The sequence below is a fragment of the Podarcis filfolensis genome, assembly GCF_964270895.1.
Source record: "Podarcis filfolensis genome assembly, chromosome: 2".
NCBI lineage: Eukaryota > Metazoa > Chordata > Lepidosauria > Squamata > Lacertidae > Podarcis > Podarcis filfolensis.
The window spans coordinates 67,181,740-67,201,306 of record NC_139605.1 but is presented as its reverse complement, the minus strand read 5'-3'; the positions used below and the strand labels follow the sequence as shown (position 1 = coordinate 67,201,306).

Below are 19,567 nucleotides of genomic sequence, written 5' to 3'. Positions count from 1 at the left end.
TTCTTTCTCTCTCTCTCTCTCTCTCTCTCTCTCTCTCTCTCTCTGCATGACTCCATTCCTGTTTCTCTAGGAAATAAAGAAATGAGATATATTGATGTGAAAAAGAATCATAGAATTCTAAGTGACGATGAGGGTCATTTAGTCCAACCCCCTGCAATGCAGGAATCTTTTGCCCAACCCACAACTCTGAGATTTAGAGTCTCATGCTGTACCCAATGAGCTTTCAAAGGTCCATGGCAGCTTTTCTTGGGAAGGCCTGGCCTATCTGAAACACTTTGCATGTTTTCTTTCTCTTTCCCCTTCCCAATTTTTTCTCAATCTTTCATTTTCATATTTTGAATTATAATGACTTTATTGAATTGTAGTCATTGTTTTGGTGAATTTGTTGCTGCTGTTTGCTTTATTAATATGCCACAGTGTTTGATAATATAGTGCTTGCAATGTGTGTTGCTTTGTTAATGTTATCGTGAGTTGCTTTGAGCTCAACATTTGTTGTTCGAAATGAGGAATACTGTACAAGTATTAAATCAAATCTTCTCTACTATTAAATAAATGCTTGAAAACATCCCACTAACATCTTCAAAAAGCTCCTTAACATTTCTAGCAGAAATGTTACAAAGATTTAGAAAAAACAGACTGTTAATTGGTGAAAGGAGGGAAAGTAAATTTATATTAATATCAAGATAAATTTACAGGACAAAAATTTGAAAAGAGGGAAAGGATTTGCTGAAATGGATAACTGACTTAGAATACAAAAAAGGGAGGTGTGAGGAGGTCAGGGAAATAAGCTAATGAAAGAAAACAAATGGGAAGATTTGTTGTATTTTTTCTTGATTTTTCTTTTTGTTTAAGGGATTTTAATTCTTTGTTCTTTCTTTTTGATCTTTCTTTTTTCTTTTTTGTATTTCATTTTTTGTTGTTGTTGTTTAAAATGATGTTTTTCTTGATTTTTCTTTTTGTACCTTTAAAAACTTTAATAAATATTTTATAAAAAAAACCCAAATGGCTCCTTAACAGGTCAGCTGGAGCAAGTTCAGCTGGAACATGACTTACCTCCATCTGCCTATTTGTAATCCTTCTACACTGTTTTCACCCCTCCTTCTGCTATATTGCCGCATTCATTCATTTTCTTCCACCGCTAAAGTCCCTGTTGGATAAACACGCCAAGAAAACAAAAATATTTTGCAACTGAAATAAATTAGGAAAAAAATGTGCAAATAATAGGTTCTGGGTGTAGGATGGATGCATGATGCAATCCAATGCATGTTTAAGTTCCTCTAAGTTCAATGGGCCTTACTCTGGGCAAGCACACAGAGGATTGCAGCCTTCATTTTCTATCTGCAAAGTTGGGTTGTTTAAATAGACTTCACCACGACAGAACATGTCGAGTCAACTAAAACGCGATTGTCCATTTTCACCATATGTTCTTTCTGTCTCTGCTGAGAGATCCAGTGAGAAATGTTTTCCACACACATCTGATTGGCAAATACACCTTGGGGCTGATCCAGTTGTCCCTCACATCCTCCCCACCTCCTCCCATGCTTCAGTTTCTTGCTGCCAACGACCTCCCCCGCCTTTGAAGCAGCCATTCCACAAATAGAGAAAGCTGCATATATAGGAGAGCTTCACACTCATAAAGCGTTCTTTAGGAGTACCTCCTCTAACAACATTAGGTTATAGCGTTACCTGTGTAAATCAGTTGCTTTACTTGTTTGCACACAAAGAAAAATCCTAAAATTCATTGCTACTTACATTTCTGAGTTTTCAGCGGAAAACATGACGTTTTTATCCATGTAGACAAACAGATTGGACTGATTACTCAATGTGACTTAGGCGCTGCCGACACAAGAGTATGGTCTTTAAACGAATTGGGGGGGGGGGGAATCAAAAAGCCAAATAATCCCTTTAATTATATGCTTAAGACCCTGAATGGAAGAAATTAAGGGATATGAAGAAACAAATGTATACTAATTATTCCTTGTTTTGCAGCAAATGTATTTCTATGGTAACCACTGTGGTCTTAGAAGAAATTAAATGACTTTTAAAATCAGATCATCAGCAAAGTTACCCGGTAGAGCCACAAACCAATACTCTTCCAAATAAGTTTTTAGATGATGAAGGAGAAAAGCATTCATTTCCCCAGCTGTTGGCCATTAGAACGACGAAATGGCATTTTCATTAAAAACCACCAAGTAAAGGTTTTCCTATTTGTTATGGGAGAAGGGTGTGGAGCTTTTCTGAGTGGGGGAGGGGGTCTTCTTTTAAGACTTTAAATACAGTGCATGTCTCAACATAATACAGTATAGGGAAGACATCTTAAGGACCATTTCCAGGGCCTACATTGTCTAGTGAATAGACAATTAAGGCACACCACCCCTGAATTTTTAGGTGCCTTCTTAAATGCAACTTAATCCTCCAACCATATAGTACTTGTACTAACTTTCCGTTAATCCCCCTGCAGTGCAGGGCCCATATTATGGAAAGATCCACAGACACCCCCCCCATAAGAGTTTGACACCTTTTCTTCTTATACAGTGGTACCTCGGGTTACATACGCTTCAGGTTACATATGCTTCAGGTTACAGACTCCGCTAACCCAGAAATAGTGCTTCAGGTTAAGAACTTTGCTTCAGGATAAGAACAGAAATTGGGCTCCAGCAGCGCGGTGGCAGCAGGAGGCCCCATTAGTTAAAGTGGTGCTTCAGGTTAAGAACAGTTTCAGGTTAAGAACGGACCTCCGGAACGAATTAAGTACTTAACCTGAGGTACCACTGTACTGCCTCCCATTCACCCAGGTGTATGCAAACAGAAGGGGTGGAATCTGCCGTGCATCTGTAACATTTGATTTCCACTTCCATCTCCTGATCCTAAACCCTTAACTTAGAAGCAAGTTATGGTTATATGAATGGGACGTGTTTCTGCACAAACAGGACAGTCCCTGCAAATGGAGAAGGCTGACTTCAACCTTCAAGGGGGAGAGCTAGAATCCCCCATGGTCCACTGATTTATGAAGCTAGGGAATTCCCAGTTTGAAGGATGCTGCTCCAGTTAGAGCCATTGGTCAGCTCTTGAATCCATGGCCATATAAATGGTTCCTGGGGACATGCAGGGTGGGTGAAAGTCTCCTCTCTCTCTATCCTGACCACCCCCCTCACTGATAGCAAATTATGGCAGCTCTGTTGCTAGAACTGTAACATTCTATCCAATATATTTTTGTTCTTTTGGGTCCTGTAGAATTCCTAGAATGCATAGCTGGAATGTAACATTCTGTAATGCTCTGGGTCTTTTCTGCTCCAATATCCCCAAAAGTCTGCCCCATTTCACAGAAAAAAGGCAGCCTATAATCAATCCAATTATAGCATTCCACAAGTAGTGGCAAGGAAGAGCAAACTGTGCCATTTTAGAATTGGCTGAGGAATACAAAGGACTGGTTTGCGCAACTCTGATTCTAATCCTAGCAAAATTAGGATGCCATAGTCTCTGACTTTGGTGAAGGATTTAACATTGAACCATCACATTTTGAGTTGCAGAATGAAATGCAAGCATGACTCAGTGCCAATAGCACAGGCTTCCTCAACCTCAGCCCTCCAGATGTTTTGAGACTACCATTCCCACCAACTCTGACCACTGGTCCTGCTAGCTAGGGATCATGGGAGTTGTAAGCCAAAAACATCTGGAGGGCCGAGGTTGAGGAAGCCTGCATTAGCAACATGGAGTGACCCCAGAAAGAGCAAGAGCAGAAGACTGGGTATATTGTCATCTGAAGGCTAAGACATGCATTACTCACATGATGTCACTCTTGCAGCTTCTGAAAGGCTAATGACTTCTTCTCCAAAGCCTGACTGGGTAGCTTCATGCTACAAATTATACCAGGTCATAAAAATGCAGCATTTCATCAGTAGGGACCATTACTGGCTATAGTTCAGCATAATTAATATTTGCTCCCTTTCTCTGGCTGCTTAGTCATGCTCTCTGTCCTGGATGGCATCTGTTCATAAGGACCTTTCCAAAACTAGCAAGCAAACAAACAATTTCCCCTCCTGCCAGACAAATTGCAAGTTTCAGAGCGCTTCTGTTCTTTTTTGCCTGAGACAGAGAATTGTATATAGTATCGCTAAGGAATCGGTCCTCATATTGCACTCCGTATCTTGCCTTTTCTTCTTCAGTGAAAATCTAACTTTCAATTTGATTTCAGTAGGGTGTAGGCTTTGTTAGGTGGAATAAACATAAAATGTATTGGCAGAAATTACTGAAGAACTAACTCATGAAAAAATTGAAAAGAAATGGGAGAAAAATTAATGTAGTCAGGGAACAGAGGAACAGATTCTGGACCGTGTGCCTGAGCACAGGAATGATGGCAATGTGAAAGAAAACTGTTTTAATATTCAGTATCAGTGATGTATGGAAGTGAGAGCTGGACCATAAAGAAGACTAATCTCCAAAGAATTGATGCTTTTGAATTATGGTGCTGGAGGAGACTCTTGAGAGTCCCATGGACTGCAAGAAGATCAAACCTATCCATTCTGAAGGAAATCAGCCCTGAGTGCTCACTGGAAGGACAGATCCTGAAGCTGAGACTCCAATATTTTGGCCCCCTCATGAGAAGAGAAGACTCCCTGGAAAAGACCCTGATGCTGGGAAAGATGGAGGGCACAAGGAGAAGGGGACGACAGAGGACGAGATGGTTGGACAGTGTTCTCGAAGCTACAAACATGAGTCTAACCAAACTGCGGGAGGCAGTGGAAGACAGGAGTGCCTGGCGTGCTCTAGTCCATGGGGTCATAATGAGTTGGACACAACTAAATGACTAAACAAAAAAAAACATCATTTGCAACCCATACCAAAAAAAAGGTAAGTATTTTGCTGAAGACATAATTATACATTCTGAGGTTTTGTTTTGTTGTTTTGGCATAATTAACAGGCTGTGTCTCATTGTAGTAGCCCACCAGGTAATGATTCTAGAGCATATTAAAGCATTGCAATATTCCATATGGTGCTGTTTTACGTTTCTGAACAGAAATGATGCTTAGCCTGGCTATGTAATGATACAGCTCACACTCTGGCTATCTCGGTTGTTTTAAATTGTTTTTAATATTATGTTTTAATGCTGTAAGCTGCTTGAGACCTTAGGGTGGACAATTATTTATTAGTAGTGGTGGTGGTGGTGGTGGTATAAGTTGCTTTAAAAAAAGAAACACCCACTTTTTGCACAAGCTTACTGTGCCAAGTACCTTGGCCATTCCATAGCCGTCCACTAGGGGGTGTAGGAAGCCTAGCACCTTCTGCTATCTACTATGATTAATTGCATTGTCTGCCTGCCTCAGCTCCTCCTGCTGCTGGTGTCAGAATTTCAGAACATCCACGCTCTTGTGTGGCAGCCCACGGGAGCCCTCTGAAAGCCCAATATAAACACAGAGAACCCAAATCCCTGCTGCTGCACACCTAATACGATGGCCACCATGCAACACCACCCTGTTTTGTGACTTTAACAGGTGCACATGTATAGAAACAGCTTGCAGAAAGCAATCAATTATGAAAGTGTCAACAACTCCTGAACAATTTTTTGTGCACAGATCTCAGGTTTTTAGGCCTTGAGCACCTGGATTTGGGCTGATTTAGGCCTTAAAATAAGCTGTGTGAACAACCTTACTGCAAGCTACTCGTTTTGAAGGAAATTGGTCTATCTAAAAGGCTAATGGATACACTCTCCCATTAGATCGGTCTGTATTATTGCCAGGTTGTATGTCAAATGCATTATTTAAGGCAAAGGGCATTGATTTCCAATGGGGTGGCAGCTACAGGAAAATGACATGCAGATTACTGGCTGAAGGCTGACATTCTTCTAGAACGGGGGGGGGGGGGGCGGCTGACACTTTGTATAGTCTACTGGCATATACCTCATCTGTACTTAGTGCTCCTCTATATACTCTATGGCATTAGAAGTGCCTGATGCACTGGTTGAGACCAAAGCACACCTAATCCTTTCTTTCAAGACTCCAAACGCTAAGTGGTCCACCAGAAATTGGAGGCCCCCCCCCTCCCGCAATGGACCAGTTTAATCTCCCTTATTCCTGCTTGGTTCTGGATAACTCTGAAGTGTTTGGAGTGTGTTACATACAATCAAGCTGTTTGAGCCCAGAAACAGGCTTTTTATTTTTCATTAGAAGCATTTTGTTTATTATTGAAATTTAAAATAATGTTTGAACACTTATCAGTTTTTAAATATTGACTGATTGGCAAGCAGTGCATGGAGATCATAATTTGCTTTTACACAGCACATTTCCATGTTCAGAGTGCTTCAGATACAATATCTCAGTAAGGCTGAAATCAGCCCTGCAAGAAAGACCAGTATTAATTTTACTCCCCATTATTGCCAGCTTTGTAGGGGGCTGGGAGAGAGTGTAGTGTCCTGTCAAGGCCCACCTTGTAAATTTACTGCTGAATTGAGAATTCAGGGACTTCCAAGCTCTCAGCTCAGCCTTCTTCCTCATTTCCCCTCAGGTTGGATTCTCAGTATTCTTGTTCACAACTTATGCTTTGTCATGACTGAAAGGAAAGCAATACAATATAATTTAAAGTAGCATAGATAACATCTGTGCAAAGCAAGGTGTAATATAATAAACCCCATAGGGCTTATTTGTTCCGCATCCCACATTGTGGTAGTCACAGTATCTTTAGATTTATGACCTCTTAATTCATAGTTTCATTAGAACTACAGCATTAGCATTACTTAAGCAAAGGAAATCGATAATTAAAAAAGAAACTCAAAGTATTTTTCCCTGCCATCATGGTCATTTTGAGCAAACTTAGTCTATTAAGAGAAGTGTTGTCAGCAATGAAAGGAAGGGGTCATGCGCTGCCTTTCAGGATGCTGGTGATCCCTGCATGAGAGTGAGGAGAACATGTTCTCTGCCTGGTGCTGAGAAGGAACCCATTGCTCCAGGGAAGGTTGCCAGATGAGGATGCAACTTGTGGTCCCTTTCCTGGCCACGTTGGGGATAAAAACCTTCGTGAAACCTGGATGCAGGGTTCATCATGATCCGGAAAACCTGAAATCTGAGACTCAGCTACATTGGCAAAGAAAAAACGCTTTACATGCGTTGTATATGCATTATAACACTGTGACACCAGATGGCGCTGTGGAGTTCCGTTTTTGCCAACCTGATTTCTCATACAAAGTTTGCAATGCATTTAACTGAAATGCTTCTTTGATGTGTCTAGATCCAGCCCTGGACTTTACCACTGGATGTTAGAATCAGTCTGAAGGCACATGCATTCCTTCATCAATCACAACCCAGATAGATTTATTGGCACAGATCCCTGTGCCAATGTTATAATTCTCATTTTACAGATGATCAGCGCTTGGCTAGATGTTATGCAAGGCATAGAATGTGATGTGCTATCATCAAGTTGTGTGCCATCCCTCTTGCAAACCAACAGTCAGCTATCTGAGGGAGGGGCATACATACTTTGCTAATATCAAGCCACTTTACATTTGCACAAATGTTACAAAGCAAAGGTGGAAGAATGACATGGTGACAAGGCCCTTCACTTGCATGGGCATTTGCCCTAGCACAGTGGTGAGGACCTTGTGGGCCACAGACTCAATTAAGCTATTTTCTCTCAATCCCATCCACCTGCCCTACATTTGATGTCATACATACCATCAGGTGGACAGAGCAGGTAAAGATATGGCTCCCTTCAGAAAGTGGATTTGCACCGGCTGCCAATGAGGTGGTCAGAAGCTCCTGCAAACCTGCCCATGCAGTTTGATTCAAACGGTGCAAGCAAATGAACACACTTCATTTGACAGCAAGGTGATGTCAGGTGCTTGGCAGGTGAATGATCCCACCCATCTGTCAAAATGCCCCCTGGGGGTTGAGGGAGGTCAGAATCCAGCAGAGCTAGGATCTCAAATTTCCTGCAGTACTCTGCATACAGTGGCGTAGCGTGGGGGGTGCAGGGGGGGCCGGCCGCACCGGGCGCAACATCTGGGGTTAGGGCAAATCCACAGGTTAGGGGGCGCAAATCCACAGGTTAGGGGGCGCAAATTACTTGCCTTGCCCCGGGTGCTGACAACCCACGCTACGCCACTGTCTGCATAACAACTGAACTGACCTCAAAATGCATTGATTTCTGCAAGGTTGCTGGCTTGAAACAGAAGTCAGTGCGTCTACTTGAAAGAAGAACTACTTTGAATAAGCTCCGAATTTAATTTATCAAGCAAAAGGCTGGACTAGGTTAGCACATATGCTCGTGAAGTTATATCGGTCTTCCATATCTGCCAAGAGGATGGAGCCTTTCCATACTAAGTGCCCCACTCTGCTGCAAGTCTTCTCACTGTGACTCTTACTCCCTTTCTTCAAATTATTTTACTCAAGTTCTGTAACTGAGCTATAAGTGTGCAAAAAAGGAACCAGTGAAAAATGGCTGGGGGTATAAACACAAAATGGGAGATGGGAAATAGGTGTAGGCACAGTTTTATTAGGTTCTTAGCATCCTGTCCATGAATTTCTGGCTCTTTTCCATCTAAAATAGGTATGAGTGGCAAATTGTTGAAGATGGCTGACTATGTGAAGTTGAAACCTTCTGAAGACTGGAAAGAAGTCCAACAGTTAATGAGTGAGCTGCTTCACAAACAATTCAGTGGATGGGAGTAAAAATATGGCAGCTAGGATCTTGCAGGCAACAGAGTAAGCAAACATGAAGAACAATCAGAACAAAATTTAAAATGTATCCGCCCCGCCCCCCTTTCTAGTGTCCTGGTCCTGAGTTCAGAATTTCTTTATATATCCATGAGATAAACTTTTGGTAAGCCAAGCAGTTTGATTTGGAACATGAAATCTTAAAATCCCTAAAGTTCCTGCCGTAAGTGTCTTGGGTGGTGGTCCAGACGGTGGCCTTGAAATTTTCCCAAACACAGATATTAAAACTCTTGATGGATAATTAGCCGAAAAAGTTAACATTGGCTTCCTTCTTCAACGACTTCCTCAAAAAGGAAGAGAAACGGGGAATTGCAGTCTTTTAAGTCAATGATGTTTTATGTGTCTTCTGGTACCCAAGCTTAATACATACACACACATCACAGAATCACACACACAGACTTGTTAAAGAAGAGCAGATGTTTCACTGTTTCCTCTAAAGAAATGGTAAAAATCTGCCAAGAGTGGTGATGTACTGAACTAGCGTAATGGCATGATACAAACATGCTGTAAAAAGCAGCAGGAGGTTGCCATAAACACTGAATTTCTAGATGATCAGTTTACCATACATTCTACCAAACATTGGCAGCTGATATGTGATAGAAAAGAAAAGAAACGCCTTACTACTTGATAGGATTAGGCAGCTGAGCAAGCTACCTCAGGGTAGTTTACAAAGGTGCATGTCCACATGCACAGACACACCTTGCCAGGGCTGTTTGGGGTAGCCATCTTTTTTCCATCATGATATAGCAGTGTTCCCTATGGGGCATTTTATACTATGGCACAGTGCGGCTGGTCATTGGAGCTTGCATAGCATTGTGCATGAAAACCCTGGTGATCAGCTGGTGGCCAGGGCTTGCATAGCTTGCTGCACAGTGCAGAGTTTACATGCAGAGCGCTTTTCAAAAATAATTCACCTGATGTAATTGCAATGTCATATGACTGATGGGTGGCTGGCTCTCCCCACCTCTTAAACTTGATCTATGGGGTTGTGGGAGATAAGGATTCACCCCATTTGCCAGATCCATTATATAGGGCTGAAGAATGGGAAGATGTACTCATTGCAACCCTGTCGCTACTTGAAGCAGCGGCAAAGCTTGTTCTGTAAAAGGAGAGAAAGCAATGTTACCCTCTGCCATCTTGTAATGATAAACATCCTGAGACCACAAAAAATTACTAGCATTCATCATCACCCAAAGGATGAATGCTTCCTGCTTTTGCCCAACCACCAGTGAAGGCTGGACCATTAGGGCTCTGTCAGCCCTCAGACAGCCCCAAGCTGCCTGCCTTCTTATTTGTAACCTACCAGAAGTTGCTCTGCCTGTCATTGGCTAAGGCTCCACCAACTGCTGGTCTCCCTACCTTCGACCCTGCCATTTTCAGTGGCCACCACCCACTGCTGGGCCGCCACCTCAGAAAGTGCTAGAAAGAGAGCAGAGCAAGTTGTTTGGCTCAGCTCTATGCCAAAGAGAATGTGTCTCACGATAGACTCATCCACCCAACTACATCACGGCGTAATAGAGAGTATGCAAAAGAGTAGCAACCAAGATTGCACAATTCTTTAAAAAAAAAATCAGAAGAAGGATAAGGAAACAACAAGCTGATGCAAGTGTTGGGTAGATGCCCCATAAAAAGAGTTATCTCATGTTATGGTTTATGAGGAACAGCATATTAATACTGCAAAGGTTACCAGGAAACTACCGGAAAGTACAACAAATCCATCATCAAGGCAGTGCAAGACATCTGATAGCGGCCTACCTAGACAGTGAATAGCCCAAACTAGGATGGTTATCTGCTAACCTAGGGCTCTTTTACTCAGCCCCGTGGATGCAATGTGCCAATTCCAGTCTCAAAGTGCAGAAGTTCTACAACAGCTACAACCACACCCAAGTTCATCTTTTCACTGAAACTGGGGGACAACATTGGTGGGAAAGCAGCATATTTGGTGCTAAGGCAACTTCAAATCCAGTATGTTGAGAATGATCAACAGTGTTGTAACCTAGTTAAGAAAATCTTAGTTAGTGAGTCATGAGTGTCTTGATCTGTTTAATCTATTGTTAAAATTTGCACATGGATGAAACACATTTGTCATAGCAAGCATCATCTTAGAAGAGCCACCCTCTCCTTTGTGAGAGATACAGGAGGAATGCCTATTCTAAGACAATGCTTGCCACATAATACTTAAGTTAAATCTGCTTCATTCAGGGCAATTATTTAGTCAATTAAGACTGCACTCCTGACCTCACTTACCTAGAAGTTAGACCCATTTAATTCAATAAGATTTAAAGGTAAAGGGACCCCTGACCGTTAGGTCCAGTCATGGCCGACTCTGGGGCTGTGGCGCTCATCTCGCTTTATTGGCCGAGGGAGCCGGCGTACAGCTTCCGGGTCATGTGGCCAGCATAACTAAGCCACTTCTGGCGAACCAGAGCAGCACATGGAAACGGCATTTACCTTCCCGCCGGAACAGTACCTATTTATCTACTTGCACTTTGACGTGCTTTCAAACTGCTAGGTTGGCAGGAGCAGGGACCAGCAACGGGAGCTCACCCCGTCGCGGGGATTCGAACTGCCGACCTTCTGATCGGCAAGTCCTAGGCGCTGTGGTTTTAGACCACAGCGCCACCCACGTCCGCAATAAGATTTACTTCTGTGTAAAATAGTTATTTTCACTGACATGAGAGTAAGTTTCATTGACTTCCATGGGACTTACTTCTGAGTAATAATAATAAATAATAATAATAATTTTATTATTTATACCCTGCCCATCTGGCTGGGTTTCCCCAGCCACTCTGGGCGGCTTACAGAATATATAAAACATAATAAAGCATCAGACATTATAAACTTCCTGGTACAGGGCTGTCTTCAGATGTAATAAATAATAATTTTATTATTACTGCTATGCAAGTAGACTTGCATTGCATTGCACAGCAACAGTTTTGATGGATTACTCTAACTGATTATTCAGTTATTTGTTGCAGCTCTAGTGTTGAACAATAATCATTCTGCAATAATCCTATTCACAGCTTGGATTCATTTCTGTGCCATGTGGAACACTAAAGGAACAGCTGCCTCTGTGGGTGGCTTCTATAACTAGGTATTCCAGGAAGCAAATAAATTGTGGTGCCTAAAATCTTTATCTCCACACTATAGCTTCAGGTGACATGTACTCTGTTATCACAAAAGTTGCTCCTTGTCACCAGGTGTGTTGCCTTCACTTATGGTGGTAAGTTTCACTACGCTGCTCCGATCAGTAATATAGCACTCAGTTTAGCAGCACTAATTTGATATTTTTTTAGCGGTAAAAATGCCACGGTGCAATTGTTTCAGTTTAGCATGATTTCCAGCATACTGTCTGATTATACTCTATGATTTCCTACAAACCCTCTGATTACACTCTTATGGGGTTTTTTTTACGTACATACAGTCTGATTTTATGGATGCTTGCTAAGAAGTCGGCCACACTGAATTCAGTGGGATGTGTGGACTGCAGTTATAACACTCCGCTGCATTTCATCACAGTCAGCTACAAAACTGTCTGATTATTTTCATCCCATCAGCTTCTTGAGATCTTTAATAACATGATCTATGAATAATACTATGCATGTAGTCCTTGCCCTAACTGCTCAAGGGCTTCTGCTTTCTAGCCAGCTGCAAAATGCAAATGTTTCTCCTGGACAGGAGAGATTCAAAACTTCTTCTTGCTCTCCTGAAGCAGACAGAATGCTGCTTTCAACCCACAGCCTTGCAAGTAGGTGGGGGCTCCTGGGGTCTGTCCTGGGGGCTGGTGCCCATTGGGAATGGTGGGGCAGAACCCTGGCTGCATGTTGGGCAGGGGGAAATACTGCATTGATGGAGTGACACCCGCAGCAGTGAGCAGTGGGCTGAGCGAGCAGAGCACAAAGCTCAGGAGCACCAAGTCCACATCTGGAAGCAACCTAGCTGTTCTTCGCTCCCAGTACGTTTGCAAGCACAATTCAAAGTGTTGGTGCTAACCTTTAAAACCCTAGACAGCCTCAGCCAGACATAACTGAAGGAGCGTCTCCACCCCCATCATTCAGCCCGGACACTGAGGTCCAGCTCCGAGGGCCTTCTGGCGGTTCCCTCACTGCGAGAAGTAAGGTTACAGGGAACCAGGCAGAGGGCCTTCTTGGTAGTGGCGCCCACCTTGTGGAACGCCCTCGCATCAGATGTCAAGGAAATAAACAACTATCTGACTTTTAGAAGACATCCAAAGGCAGCCCTGTTTAGGGAAGTTTTTAATGTCTGATGTTTTGTCGTGATTTAATATTTTGTTGGGAGCAGTCCAGAGTGGCTGGGGAGACCCAGCCAGATGGGTGGGATATAAATAATAAATTATTATTATTATTATTATTATTATTATTATTATTATTATTAGCCCCTCATCACATGGCAGTCTGGATCTGGGAAGGTGTAACCACATTCCCTGCTTGCAGTACATCACTGACTGCCTCAGCTTCAGCAAACATCAAGGTAAACAAAAGCCTAGAAAGATGATCCTTTGTTCACGTGATGCAACAGAGCCCTATTTCCTTTGCACTGTTTTAATTACAGCTGCTTTAGTATTTTAAAAAATGCGAGCTACCTGACTCTGTTGCAGAACTTCTGTAGACTTCATTTAGATTTTTAGCACCCTTGATCCTGAAGGCTTGAAATGAATGCTACTAGCATTCATCTTCGTCGCCTTAGCATCCTCCTCCACAAATTGCACTTGTTCTCTTTCAGTATATTCACTCTGCACTGTCTGCAGTACTGATTTCCTAAGGGCCAGATGTCACAGGCACTCAGGATAGATCCGTCCAGTGCTTTTTTTCTGGGGGAACGCAGAATCTTTGTACTTTTGTCCATTTACTGTATTTATTTTTCCCGATTTGAACTATAAAATGGTGGTTTTCTTGAGTCAAAATGAGAGTACCCCTAAACATTTTTTTTGAAGAAGAAAAAAAAGCACTGGATCCATCTCACAATATCCTTCTTTCACTTCCCTAGCCTTGTAGGATTTGTCCAGTTAAGTCCAGATATTATTGAATGCTTGGAATAGAGGCCACTTTTGAAAACCAGTACAGTGGTACCTCGGGTTAAGTACTTAATTCGTTCCGGAGGTCCATTCTTAATCTGAAACTGTTCTTAACCTGAAGCACCACTTTAGCTAATGAGGCCTCCCGCTGCCACCGCGCTGCCGGAGCACAATTTCTATTCTCATCCTGAAGCAAAGTTCTTAACCCGAGGTACTATTTCTGGGTTAGCAGAGTCTGTAACCTGAAGCGTATGTAACCTGAAGCGTATGTAACCCGAGGTACCACTGTATTCTTCAAAGATTGCTGCAAGAGGCGGGGAGCAGATGGCAACTATAATATTGTTGACAGAGGTAGGAGGACTCCCGAGGTGAGTAAGAGCAGCTCTGCAAATGGATAGGTTTGTTGAGGCATGCCTGGAAGAGCACCAGAATTTCCTTTTGGCAGAAGTCGGATGACGGTGGTTGTTGAGGTAGCTCCTGCAAGCCTAATTTTGCACACCGGCAAATCCCTTGAGTCATCCTTAACTAGGCAGCAATGTCCACCAAGATCTGTCACATGATTATGAACCATATATTCCGGTGACCCAAATGTTTGCAAGGCAATGGATTGGGACAGATAGATAGTATTATGGAAATCATCCCATTCAGGTTAGATCAAACGAAAAAGGATTGGAACAATGGAACTGCAGTAGGTTTGCAAGCACTTAATAATGAGACTATTTGTAATGTACTTAATTCTTCCTTAGCAAGACTGATGGTGATGGCACATGGTGAAATCCTATGGAACAGTACTAGTAAAAAATATTTGCAAGCTTAGTCACGAACTTGCTGGGAAAGTCAGATTTAAAAAAAACACACAACAACACAATTTTTTAATTGAACTACTCAAATAATAAACACAGACACCTTCTTTATCCTCCTAAAAGTATCTCTTTTATCATGGTGGTACTTTTCTGCCACTTAAGCTCATTTTGGATAAATTTATTGTCATTGTCCGTATATACACAGTATACACAACAACGAAAATCAAACACCCCCCCAAAGACCGGGTTCACATACACATTTACACGTATCTCCAACACTCTCATCCTATTCAGACATAATCTATAAAACATAACATAATCCAGAATATAACATAACCTATTTAAAGGCATAACATAACCTAAAACCTATCTCATTCCTTCCTACTCCCTGCTTGCTATTTCTTGCAACTGGCCCTGAGATCATTATTTAGTGCAATCAGAGCTCTTGGATAGAAACTATTCAGAAGGCGTGTGGTTCGTGTTTTCATTGTCCTATATCTTCTGCCCGAAGGCAACAGTTCAAAGAAGTTGTGAGCAGGATGGGTGGGATCTCTCAGGATATTGTGTGACTTCTTCAAAGTGCGAGACGTGAAGATCTCATCCAGGGTTGGTAGTTGGAGCCCAATAACATTCTGGGCAATTTTAATTATTCTCTGTAAAGCTTTTTTATCCGTTTCGGAGCTGCTCCCATACCACGATAATACACTATAGGTTAAGACACTCTCGATGGTACTGTGATAATAGGACAGAAGTAGGTGCTGAGATAGATTCAGTCCCCTGAGCATTCTCAGGAAATACAACCTCCCCTGCACCTTCCTCACAACCATATTAATATTTGCAGTCCATGAGAGGTCCTCAGAGATATAAATGCCCAGGTATTTAAAACTACCAACCCTCTCCACCTCCTCGCCATTTATGTACAATGGTAAAAATACACTTTTCTTTCTCCTAAAGTCAATTATGAGTTCTTTGGTTTTTTTGGTGTTAAGCATAAGATTGTTTTCTTTACACCATTGAATTAACCCCTGTACTTCTTTCCTATAAGCAGTCTCATTGTTCTCACTAATGAGCCCCACCACTGTTGTATCATCCGCAAATTTGATGATTGTGTTGGACTTATACAGTGGGGTGCAATCAAATGTGTACAGGGAATAGAGAAAGGGACTTAGCACACATCCCTGAGGGGCTCCTGTGCTTAATACTAGAGTAGAAGAATAGTAAGGTCCCATTCTCACTGTCTGCGGCCTATCAGTCAAGAAATTCCTTACCCACAGACAGATCTTCTGATGTATACCCAAATTGGTCATTTTAAGAAATAACCTGTCTGGCAGAATTGTATTGAAGGCAGAACTGTAGTCCACAAACAACAGCCTTGCGTAGGTTCCCTGTCGTTCTAGATGACTCAGTACAGTATGGACAGCGATGGAAATAGCATCATCAGTAGATCTGTTTCTTCTGTATGCAAACTGGAACGGGTCTAGAGTGGATGGAAGACCAGCCTTAATATGATCTAGCACCAATCTCTCAAAACATTTCATAACAACAGATGTTAGAGCTATTGGTCTATAGTCATTGAGAGATACCACCACCACCACCATTTTACTGATATTCAAGACTTGGAGCAACACTCGAAAACCATCAGGGAAGCATGCAGTAATTAACAGATGCTCTTCAGTCCCTTGTCACATAACCAATCCAATAAATTCAATAATAATTCCTTAATGGAATAAAAGCTGAAAGGATGAGCCTGGACCTGGAAATGCCATAAACATAGTAGCAGAACATTAGAAAGAGAAGTTAAGGCTAATGGACCTGGAAAGGGTTTGTGATCACATCTACCTTTCTCTCATTTACTGTTCACCTCCTTGTTATATATTCTTGTAAACAAATGGATCTTTGTTATAAAGGGTTGAAAGGGATGCCTATTGATTGATGCGCCTACCATGCTAGCAGCACATATTTTTTCATGGTGTAGTGGATAAAGAGTGCAATTATCTTCCAGCCTTGCCTCTCCATCTGACAGTGACCTCATAGGTGTCAGGGCAGGACTTGGCCACAGGCAGCAGTCAGAGGTGATCCAGGAACTTGGAATCAGGAGCTATGGGATGGAGTCAGTACTGAAATACAAAGCAGGAATAAGCCAGGAAGAAGGGCTATAGGAACACACACACAAAATAATAATCAGGAAGACCTTGTTACTCAAATAAGGCTTAACGGAATAAGAAGTCCTCTTATAACTGTTCGTGTCCAGGTTGATCCAATGACCCAGTGGCATAGCGTAGTTTCTGTTTCCCCCAGGAAAACTCACTCTTTACCACTAAAACATCAACTGGGTCAAACTTCACAAATCTGGGTTACTGGAAGTTAAGGCTGGTGCCTTAACAGGTGTGCCTGGTGATTAGTAATGATGTTGTGCAATGATTTGTAAGTCATGCTTGCTTACAACTTACCCTCCATGCCAAATCCAGGTGGGGACCAGCAAAAAAGGCGCAACTATGTTGTCTGGTCCTGTATTGCCCATTAAGCTGTTTTTCTTTAGAAATACAGTGAGTTCACCCATGCCTGTTTGTTGCTTACATCGGTCTCCACCCCCATCATTCAGCACCGAGGGCCTTCTGGCGGTTTCCTCACTGTGAGAAGTGAGGTTACAGGGGACCAAGCAGAGGGCCTTCTGAGTAGTGGCACCCGCCCTGTGGAATGCCCTCCCACCAGATGTCAAGGAAATAAACAGCTCTCTGACTTTTAGAAGACATCTGAAGGCATCCCTCTTTAGGGAAGTTTCTAATGTTTGATGTTTTATCATATTTTTAGTATTCTGTTGGCTGTTTTTAGTATTCTGTTCCCCAGAGTGGCTGGGGAAACCCAGCCAGATGAGTGGGATATAAATAATAAATTATTATTATTATTATTATTATTATTATTATTATTAAACCAAATTGAGTTATTAACTCATCAGGTGCCAATTTAATAATCTCCAGAATGTTATAATGGTGGGACCTTTCCCCCCTTATATTTGCCTTAAGTAATTTTATTTGTTACTGTTAGGGTTGCCAGCTCTGTTTTACCCTGACAGGGTTCTGTATCTTTGACAGTTACAGAACATGAAATAATGAAGGGCTGGCTGTCATTCAGCAGCTGGAGAAACTGAGCCCCTGTCAGGGACAACAGTAGCAGCAACACTGTTCTTGGATATAAAACTGAAATCCCAAGTGCACTGGTTTCCCAGTGCTACCTATGAAAAGAAAACGTCAGACATACCATGTGCCTACATTCCCCAAATTTATAATAGCTAAGCCACCCTGCCCACCTCCTGGCACTTCCTGTTTATAATCAGAGGAACAGTCATGGCTGCCCCTCCAAGGAATTATGAGAACTGTCGTTTGTTAAGGTTGCTGAGAATTATTGGGAGACCTCTATTTGCCTCACAGAACTACAATTCCCAGAGTGGTTTTAACTATCAATACCTCTTCCCAAGGACCTCTGGGAATTGTACCTCTGTGAGGGGAAAGGAGCAAACATATTGTGGCATACTCTTTGGACCCCAGCACACAGTTTGGGAATCTCTGCCTAGTACAACAGAGAACTGACAAGCTCATGTGCCTCAGGATCTCAGGCGCCTTGGTGCCTATGAAGGTGAGCTGGAAACCAAATAAACAAACAAATTCAACTATACCTGTAGAATTCAAAAGCTCTACCCTCAGGAGAACCCTTTCCAAAAGAAAACAACAGGTCCATCCGTCAGAGGCAAAATATCAAAAAGAAACCTGTTGAAGGAAATGCACTTTACAGAACTTTAGCGTACTGAAGCTCATAATGAGGGTTCTGCTATGCTTGTCACAGGAAGCAAATGCTCCACATTCTCCAGTAAGAAGAAGAATGCAGTTGAGAAAATCTCCCAGTGTCATTTAACCCCACACTCTATCCTAACTCGGCTCCGGGTACCGTTTCCTCTGCAGGCTGTAATTTACTAAATCCATCTGCTGCGTTTTGGAAATGCTGCATTTCAAGGGTCTGATATATAACAGAAGGTCAAAGAGCGACGCAGGCCCTCTCATTTTGAAGTAACTTGAAAGAAAAGAAAAAGGAAACTTATATTTAGGAATAGACATGATTAACTAGGGGAAATCATATTAGGACATTCCAATAAATGGAATGGAATAGCTTTTACCTCCAATTAAGCTAACTGTGCTTCAAGGAAAAATATTTATATACAAATATAAAAAGCTAAGGAATGCTAAGCTTCACAAAGATGAAAGACTTCCAACACATAATTTATGTTTAGTTTTTTATCATCCTTAAAAATACCTCTATAAATGAATGGGCAATCAGACCTGATACATTTCTTTTGTCACTGCATTTTACTTCCTTTTGCCTGGATTTTCCCCCCTTAAGAAACCTGTGATTGATCAGCTATTAACTCCTCTCTTACAACTGATTATCCTCTGCCTTTTAATTTCCACTAAGAATGCAGCTCTTCCTATTATACATTTTATGTGCATATACTACAGCTGCAGTCTTGGGAGACTTGCTATTCCCACTTAAGTCTCGGTGAAATTAATGGGATTTAGGTCTGCATAACTCTGGATACGGGATTATGTAGCCTTGAATTTGCATTGACGGTTTGATTTTTAAAAGGGATGTACAGCAGACAGGGGTTTTAATTTCTATCAAGCCATCTTCTGTGGACGAGAGCAGCTAAAGATAGGGTTTCTCATAACTCTCTTAGATGGAACTGTGGCTCTGTTCAACTCAAGCACGCACATTAACTTAATTAACTGAACACCAGCAGCAACAAAAGGTATTACCTTGTCTACCTTCATTCCACTCTTAATCACTGAAATAAAAGCTGAGACTTACACATTATGGCTATTGTGCAGAAGCTGATTCGCAGAGCTGTCCATCCATGGCTGTGATGAACATCGGATGTTGCCATACAGTAGGGATTGCTGACTTTGTGTGCTCTGGACTATAACTCCATTCATCCTCAGCCATTGACCTTGCTGGCTGAGACTGATGGCAGTCGT

The 19,567-nt window shown here is 42.1% G+C and overlaps 1 long non-coding RNA gene across 1 annotated transcript; it reads right to left on the bottom strand.

Annotated features, from left to right (window-relative positions):
* Window positions 1-9,717, bottom strand: LOC310756350. Its single transcript, XR_014544823.1, has 4 exons — window positions 9,620-9,717; window positions 6,424-6,546; window positions 1,054-1,147; window positions 1-66 (listed from the first exon to the last, which is right to left on the bottom strand). It is a non-coding gene; the product is annotated as an uncharacterized lncRNA (long non-coding RNA).
* Window positions 9,718-19,567: the final 9,850 nt, after the last annotated feature.